At 39.8% G+C, this 7,207-nt stretch overlaps 1 pseudogene; it reads left to right on the top strand.

Moving 5' to 3' along the window:
- Positions 1-2,622: 2,622 nt before the first annotated feature.
- Positions 2,623-7,027, top strand: LOC122644806 (annotated as a pseudogene).
- The last annotated feature ends 180 nt before the right edge of the window (positions 7,028-7,207 follow it).

The following is a 7,207-nucleotide window of genomic DNA, read 5'->3' as shown; positions in this document are numbered from 1 at the left end:
ATCAAAATTCCACAATTCCATAATCACAAGCTATGAATGAAATAATTAATAAGACAAGTTCTAACAAGAGTAATTTCACTTATATGCACATTCCTAATAATTAATTTAAAATGATAAACACTCCAAAATAAAATCAAGGCCTATCCCCACTCACCTTGCTACAGTTGAATTTACGCGGTCGGATTAGCTCATGAGTAGGTTGCCGGTAGGTTCAATGATCCAAGAGTTAGGCCCTATTATTTATAAACCAAACATATATGTTTGGCGGTATCCTTAATGTTTCTGGAGTTCCAATATAGGTTAGGTTAATTTAAAACAGGTCTGGAGCTAAGAGTGCGTTTGGTAACATTCAGAACAGTGTTCTAAACAGTTCTTTTGTTCAAAAAGAACAAAAAAAACATGAAAAAGTGTTTGGCTGTGCGGTTCATTTTTTTGTTCTTTTAGAACGAATCGGAGGTCTTGAGCACCAAAAGAACGTTCTTTGCAGACTATCTCAGAGACGGTCTGTAAAGAACAAGAACGAATGGAAGGGGACAAAATTTGGAAACCCCTAATTTTGAGAGACAAAACTCGTGAGGAGAAGTGTGGAAGGAAGGGTCTCTTTAGCCGTGGAAGTTTAGAGAAGAAGAACCAGAGCTCGATTTGCAACCCTTCAGCTGAGATCTCTCTCTCTCCCTCTCTATCTCTCATAGTCTGCATCTCTCTTGCGCTGTTTCCCTCTCTCTGTCTCTCTCTCTCTCTCCCTCTCTCTCTCTCATTCTCTACATCTCTCTCTCGCTCTTTCCCTCTCTCTGTCTCTCTCTGTCTCTCTCTCTCCCCCTTATACTCTCCCTCACTGTCTTTGTGTCGTTCTCTCACTCTTTCCCTCTCTCTGTCTCTCTCTCTCCCTCTCATACTCTCCCTCTCACTGTCTCTGTGTCGCTCTCTCTGACGATTTATGTAATTTTTCCCCATTATTGTCTTAGGAATAGGATCAGCACCCCTTTAATCAGCATTCCTCAACCAAAAAGGTTTGGGCTTCAGGGATTTTTTTGAGAAAAATTGATTTTAGGTATTCTCTGTTCTAGGTATACAATTTATAGATTTTATTCTCTCGTGCTAACGGTCATTTTGCTCAAAAATTCCCTAGCGAGTCCAGGGTACCGGTGAGCTCCTCGCTCCCTCCGACGGCCTCATCGATCCATCAATGAGCCATTTCCCAGGCTTACAAGGTCTGGTTATCTGGTGAAACTTAAGGACGATACCCCTAGACCAGGTAAGTATCACAGCACCCTTACCCCTGGTTATCTCTACCTCCTCCCACAATTCTCTCTCTAACCTGCGATTACACCTGCTCCAAACCTTCGATTACACCTGCTACCTCTTTCCTACCCACGATTCCTCTCCAAATCCACAATCCCTCTCCACAGCCTAGCCCAAACCGATTCTACCCCATAACCTCGCCGTAGACTACATCACCTCTATACCCTTCGACTTACCTCTCCAATCTAGAGTCTCCCATACGTCTGTCTCAACTCAATGCTCGATTATCTCTTAACCTTGATCTATCTCAACCCAATGCTCCATTACCGCCACCAAACCTAAGCACCACCTCTCCATTCTAGTTTTTATCTCTCATAAGGCTTGTCCTTGAGCTCGGTATTTTCCTTCTAGTTTCCTCAACTCTGATTCCTTCGATCAGATTATCTCTTTGATTTCTGCTACCTCACACCCAAGCGCACCTCCCGGATTATTCCACAGCCATCCATAGCTCCTGAGGATCCCTCTTTCTCCTCCACCACTCACTTAAACGTGATTTCTTGATTTCTTAATTTCCACAGTGTTCCTCCCAAGCCCTGATTTCTTCTCTCAGCCACTAGCTATATCGACAGCATTTTTCTTGACCCACGATTGCCTCTGAATTTGCTATAGTACACTACTACGCTGTAGTGTTTAGTCCAAAATTTAAATTGTGGCTTGCCTTTCTGACAAACCTGGTAAACCATTTTCTACTCTATACTGGGTAGCGAACTCTGATACATGTTGGCCCTGTTACAGCTGTGAAGGGTCTTTGTTACTTTACCCTGTTTTGCTGTATATTACCTTGCTCTGATATATATTGTCTTATTACATTGTGGCTTATACTATTACCCTGTTCTATTACATATTCTGTTGTACATTATTTTTACATTGTTGCTATACAATATTATTTCTATTGTTGCCTCTAATTCCATCAGTGTGCTTTATATTATTCTAACATCCTGGTTGTTGTTTACTATTTATTGGTTCTATTACCCTGTTCTATTACCTATTTTATTATACATTGTTTTTATATTGCTGCCATATAATATTCTTTCCATTGTTGCTTATAAATCCCCACCCTGATTGTTGATTATTGCTTACCCCTCATATTTGTTTTTTTTTTTTATTTTCTTGGGCTTATGTCGTGCTTATCTTCACTTTGCTCTAATTTAAAACTTTACCCTATAAATCATATTTCTTTTTAAATTACACCTTTATATTATATAGTAGTTATGTTATACTAGTGCGTCAGGTAGGCAGCCGGCACTATATTCTATACAGCCAATCCCTTTTGCATGGATCCTATTATCTTTTGATTATCCCTTATCTTGTTTTTATATCATGTCTTTAAGTACTAATCATGTTAATAAGCGTAGGATTAGATTTGCATCCTGGAACATCGGATCTTTGACGGGTAAGAGTATGGAGTTGATTGATGCTATGCGAAGAAGAAGAATTAATGTGGCATGCATTCAAGAAACTAGATGGAAGGGTCACAAAGCGAAGGCATTAGATGATTTCAAACTATGGTACTTGGGAGATGAAAGTGGGAGAGGTGGAGTGGGCATAGTTGTGGACAAAGACCTTAAGAACGAAGTAGTGGATGTTAAAAGATTTGGGGATAGGATCATATCTATCAAGCTGGTGCTAGACAACGAGGTTATCAACATTGCTAGCGCATACACACCCGAAGCAGGTTTGGATGAGAGTGTTAAAATACAATTCTGGGAGCACATGGATGGATTAGTACAGGGTTTTGGTTCAGGAGAGAAAATTATTATTGGAGGGGATCTTAACGGACATGTGGGCAGGGATTGTAGAGGCTTTGAAGAGGTTCACGGAGGATACGGAGTTGGAGAGAGGAATGAAGAGGGGATATCAGTGGTAGACTTTGCGATAGCATTTGACCTGTGCATTGCAAATACCTTTTTTAAAAAGAGAGATGAACATTTAATTACCTACAAGAGTGGGCACCATGCAAGCCAAATAGATTTTTTCCTAACAAGAAGGTCTGACAGACCTTTATGTAAGGACTGTAAGATTATACCAGGAGAGAGCTTAACCGCCTAATATAGACTGATGGTCTTAGATATATACCTCAATATGGGACAACGTAAGAAGACAAAACAAGTTTGCCCTAAGATAAGATGGGGGCGACTCCAAGGAGTTCTCTTAGAGTCATTTTTCGATAAAGTAGCTCTACAAGGAAAGTGGGATTCTGAGGGAGATACCAATGAGATGTGGACTGAGATGATGACTTGTATTAAGAAGGTTGCTAAAGAAGTCTTAGGGATTTCAAAAGGTATGTGTGTAGCCCCTAAAGAGACTTGGTGGTGGGATGACGAAGTTCAAGCAGCCATTAAGACTAAGAAAGCTCATTTTAAGACTTGACAAAGGACTAACGAGGCAGATGATAAGATGAGATATTATGCAGCCAAAAAAAAAGCTCAGAAAACTGTGGGGAAAGCAAGAGCAAAAACAATATGATGACCTCTATAAAAAACTTAATACAAAGGAAGGGAAAAATACAATCTATCAAATAGCCAAAGTAAGAGAAAGGAAGAGCAGAGATTTGGGTCATGTTAGATGCATTAAGAGTGAGGAAGGTCGAGTATTAATACAAGATGAGGACATTATGGAGAGATGGGGTGAATATTTTTACAACCTACTTAATGGAGCTATCTTGACCGATAGGATGGATTTAGAAGTGGAGAGGAATAGTCTTGAAGCCAACACACGTCATGAACATCTACAACGAGTTGGTGAGGCCGAAGTTAAAGAGGCCCTGCGGAAGATGAAGGTTAGGAAATCACCAGGACCGGATGAGATCCCAATTAAAGTGTGGAAGAGCTTAGGAGCACGGGGGACATCTTGGCTAACCAAGTTGTTTAACAAGATTTTGAATACAAAGAAAATGCCAGATGAGTGGAGAAGAAGCATTGTAGTCCCAATTTATAAGAATAAATGTGATATCCAGAACTCCAATAATAGGGGCATAAAACTAATGAGTCATACCATGAAACTTTAGGAAAAAATCATTGAAGTTCACTTAAGAAGAGAAACTGTTATATCGGAGAACAAATTTGGTTTTATGCCAGGGAGATCCATGACAGAAGCTATTTACCTTTTAAGGCGACTTATGAAATATTTAGAGCTTACAAAAGGAACCTCCATATGATCTTTATTGACTTAAAAAAGGCCTATGATAGAGTCTCTAAAGAGATCATTTGGCATGTCCTAGAGAAGAGAAGGAGCTCAAGTAACTATGTGGACATAATCAAGGACATGTATGAGGGCGTGGTGACGAGTGTCAAAACTGCAGAGGGCCAAAGTAGTGAATTCCCTATAACAATTGGGTTACATCAAGGATCAGCTCTAAGCCCCTATTTGTTTGCACTCATAATGGATGATTTAACTAGGCACATTCAACATGAGTTCCCTTGGTGTATGCTTTTTGCTGATGATATTGTTTTGATGGATGAGACAGTGGAAGGGATTAATGCAAAGCTAGAGTTATGGAGATCAAACTTAAAATCACGAGGCTTTAAGTTAAGCAGAACATCACAGAGTATTTGATGTGTAACTTCAGTCAAACCAGGAGAGGTGATGAAGTGGTGAAACTTGAGGAGCGAGCGCTGCCACAAAGTAAATACTTTAGATACTTGGGGTCAACCATTAACAAAGAGGGTGATATAGAGGATGATGTTTCCCACAGAATTGAAGTAGGATAGATGAAGTGGAGAGGTGCATCGGGAGTGTTATGTGACAAACACATGCCTATTAAGCTTAAAGGAAAATTCTATAGGACAGTTATAAGACCAGCCATGACTTATGGAGCGGAATGTTGGGCAGTTAGGAAGAGTAATATAGATAAGATGAGTGTAGCAGAGATGAGGATGTTGAGGAGGATGTGTGGCAAGACCAGGAGAGATAGAGTAAGGAATGATTGTCTTATAAACAAATTAGGAGTTGCACCAATCCTGGACAAGCTTCGTGAGAGCCGCTTAAGGTGCTATGGTCATGTCCAATAAAGACCTAAGGATGCACCGGTAAAGAAGAGTGACCAGATTCAGTTTGATGGAGCTAAAAGAGGTAAGGGCAGGCCCAAGATGACTATTGGAGAAGTGGTAAGAAAGGATATGCATGCTGTAGGGCTCAATCCTAGTATGACCGCAGATAGAGTTGTTTGGAGGACTAGGACCCGTGTAGCCGACCCCTCGTAGGGGAATGTTCCTGGGATGCTGTTTTGACCTTTTTTTTTTTCCTTTACTTATTTTCTATTATTCTCTCTTTTACTTCTTATACTTCTTTTTACTTCTCTTATTTCTTTTACTATCATAGCCTCTTCGGATCCATGTAGCTGACCCCATTTAGTTGGGATAAGGTTATGGTTGTTGTTGTTGTTGTATTCTCTGCTCTAGGTATTAATTTTTTGTTTTGTAAATTTGATGTTGCACCTCCTTACTCATCATACATATGTGTGTTGTGAAAGTTTGATTTGATTTGGTAATCAGATCTCTCTATTCCCTTTTTTCAATTTGAGTAAACCGATTTGTTTGGGCTCCTTGTTATTGGTACCACCACCGTATGTAGATGTAGTAGTTGAGCAGAAGCTGCTGCAGGGCCCCTTATTAATAGCACTGAGATAGTCGAGAAGGAAAGCCATGCTCTATCTTTCTTACTTACTGACTGAACCTGCTGCTGCTTCGTTTTTTTGTAGATGTAGTAGTAGTGATTATTAGGCTTTAAAGACGAAGATATTGTGAGGTTTATTAGTTGCTGCTGCTTCCTTTTTCTGAGGGTTGGGGAACTGTTATTAAGAGAGTTGAGATTGATTTCTAAGTTGTATCAAGGTGTTCAATGCTAATCAATTAGGCCCTGTTAGTGCCACATTTGCATGCAGCCATACAGCCACAGGAGGCAGAACTCTTTTCTTCTTCTTTTGTGTTTTTTTGGGAGGGGGTGAATCATGGGGTGAAAATTGTTAGCCTGGTGGTAAAGTCTCTGTTGTTGGTACTTCATGTAGTAGAGATTGAGGAGACTTAAGATCAAGTCCTACCTCACATGGGGTTATTGGGTTTTGGGGGAGGGGGTCATGGAGTGGGGTGTGAGTGGGGTGTTTCCTTGCATTACCAAAAAACTATGAGCAGAGCCATGGGCTGAAAATCATGGCTCAACCTTGCTACTGATTAGACCAAGATATATATATTTGGCCATAAGAAGCATCAGGTAATGTAACATAAACTTCATGTGGAAATAATGGAGAAACATTTCATAATCACCCACTGTCTCATAAATAATTTTGTAATAGTAGGGTAAAGGTTTGCAATTAGGCCCTCTTACTTAGTAGGATTTATAACATAAACTTCATGTGGCAATAATGAAGAAACATTTCTTAATCACCCACTGTCTCATTAATAATTTTGTAATAGTAGGGAAAATCATGTGTTTGTTAGATCTGATATGCTTATATAAATGTCCAATATGCATACTCAATCTAGAAAATGCAGTGGTTACCTATTGCATTCCATTTAATATATATGTTCATAGTTGGCAATGTTTGTGGCTTTTAATTTTGAAAAATAAATCCATCTATTAACTCAAGTTGACATTTTCTGTTTGCAATTTTTAAGGTAAGAATTCATTCTCATGCTCTTGGTATGATATCAAAACGGCCCATTCTCATTGTGCCATATGGACAAATGATGTGGCTATTTTGAATTATTCTTTTATCTCCCCTATCTAACTGCCCAATGGGACTTTAGCTGGGTAAGGGACACCAAGCTTGGGGAGGATGATAATAGGTCCATAATGGGTAGACCTCAACCATGAGATATGGGCATGCCACAAAAGGGTCCCTCTCTGTCCAGTAATAGTGAAGTTATACACATAAGACTGGCCAGTTTGAATAGGGTAGTGGGTTACA

The sequence above is a fragment of the Telopea speciosissima genome, chromosome 11 (genome assembly GCF_018873765.1).
Source record: "Telopea speciosissima isolate NSW1024214 ecotype Mountain lineage chromosome 11, Tspe_v1, whole genome shotgun sequence".
Taxonomy (NCBI): domain Eukaryota; kingdom Viridiplantae; phylum Streptophyta; class Magnoliopsida; order Proteales; family Proteaceae; genus Telopea; species Telopea speciosissima.
Note: the sequence above shows the minus strand (reverse complement) of the source record. Positions and strands in the feature narration are given on the sequence as shown.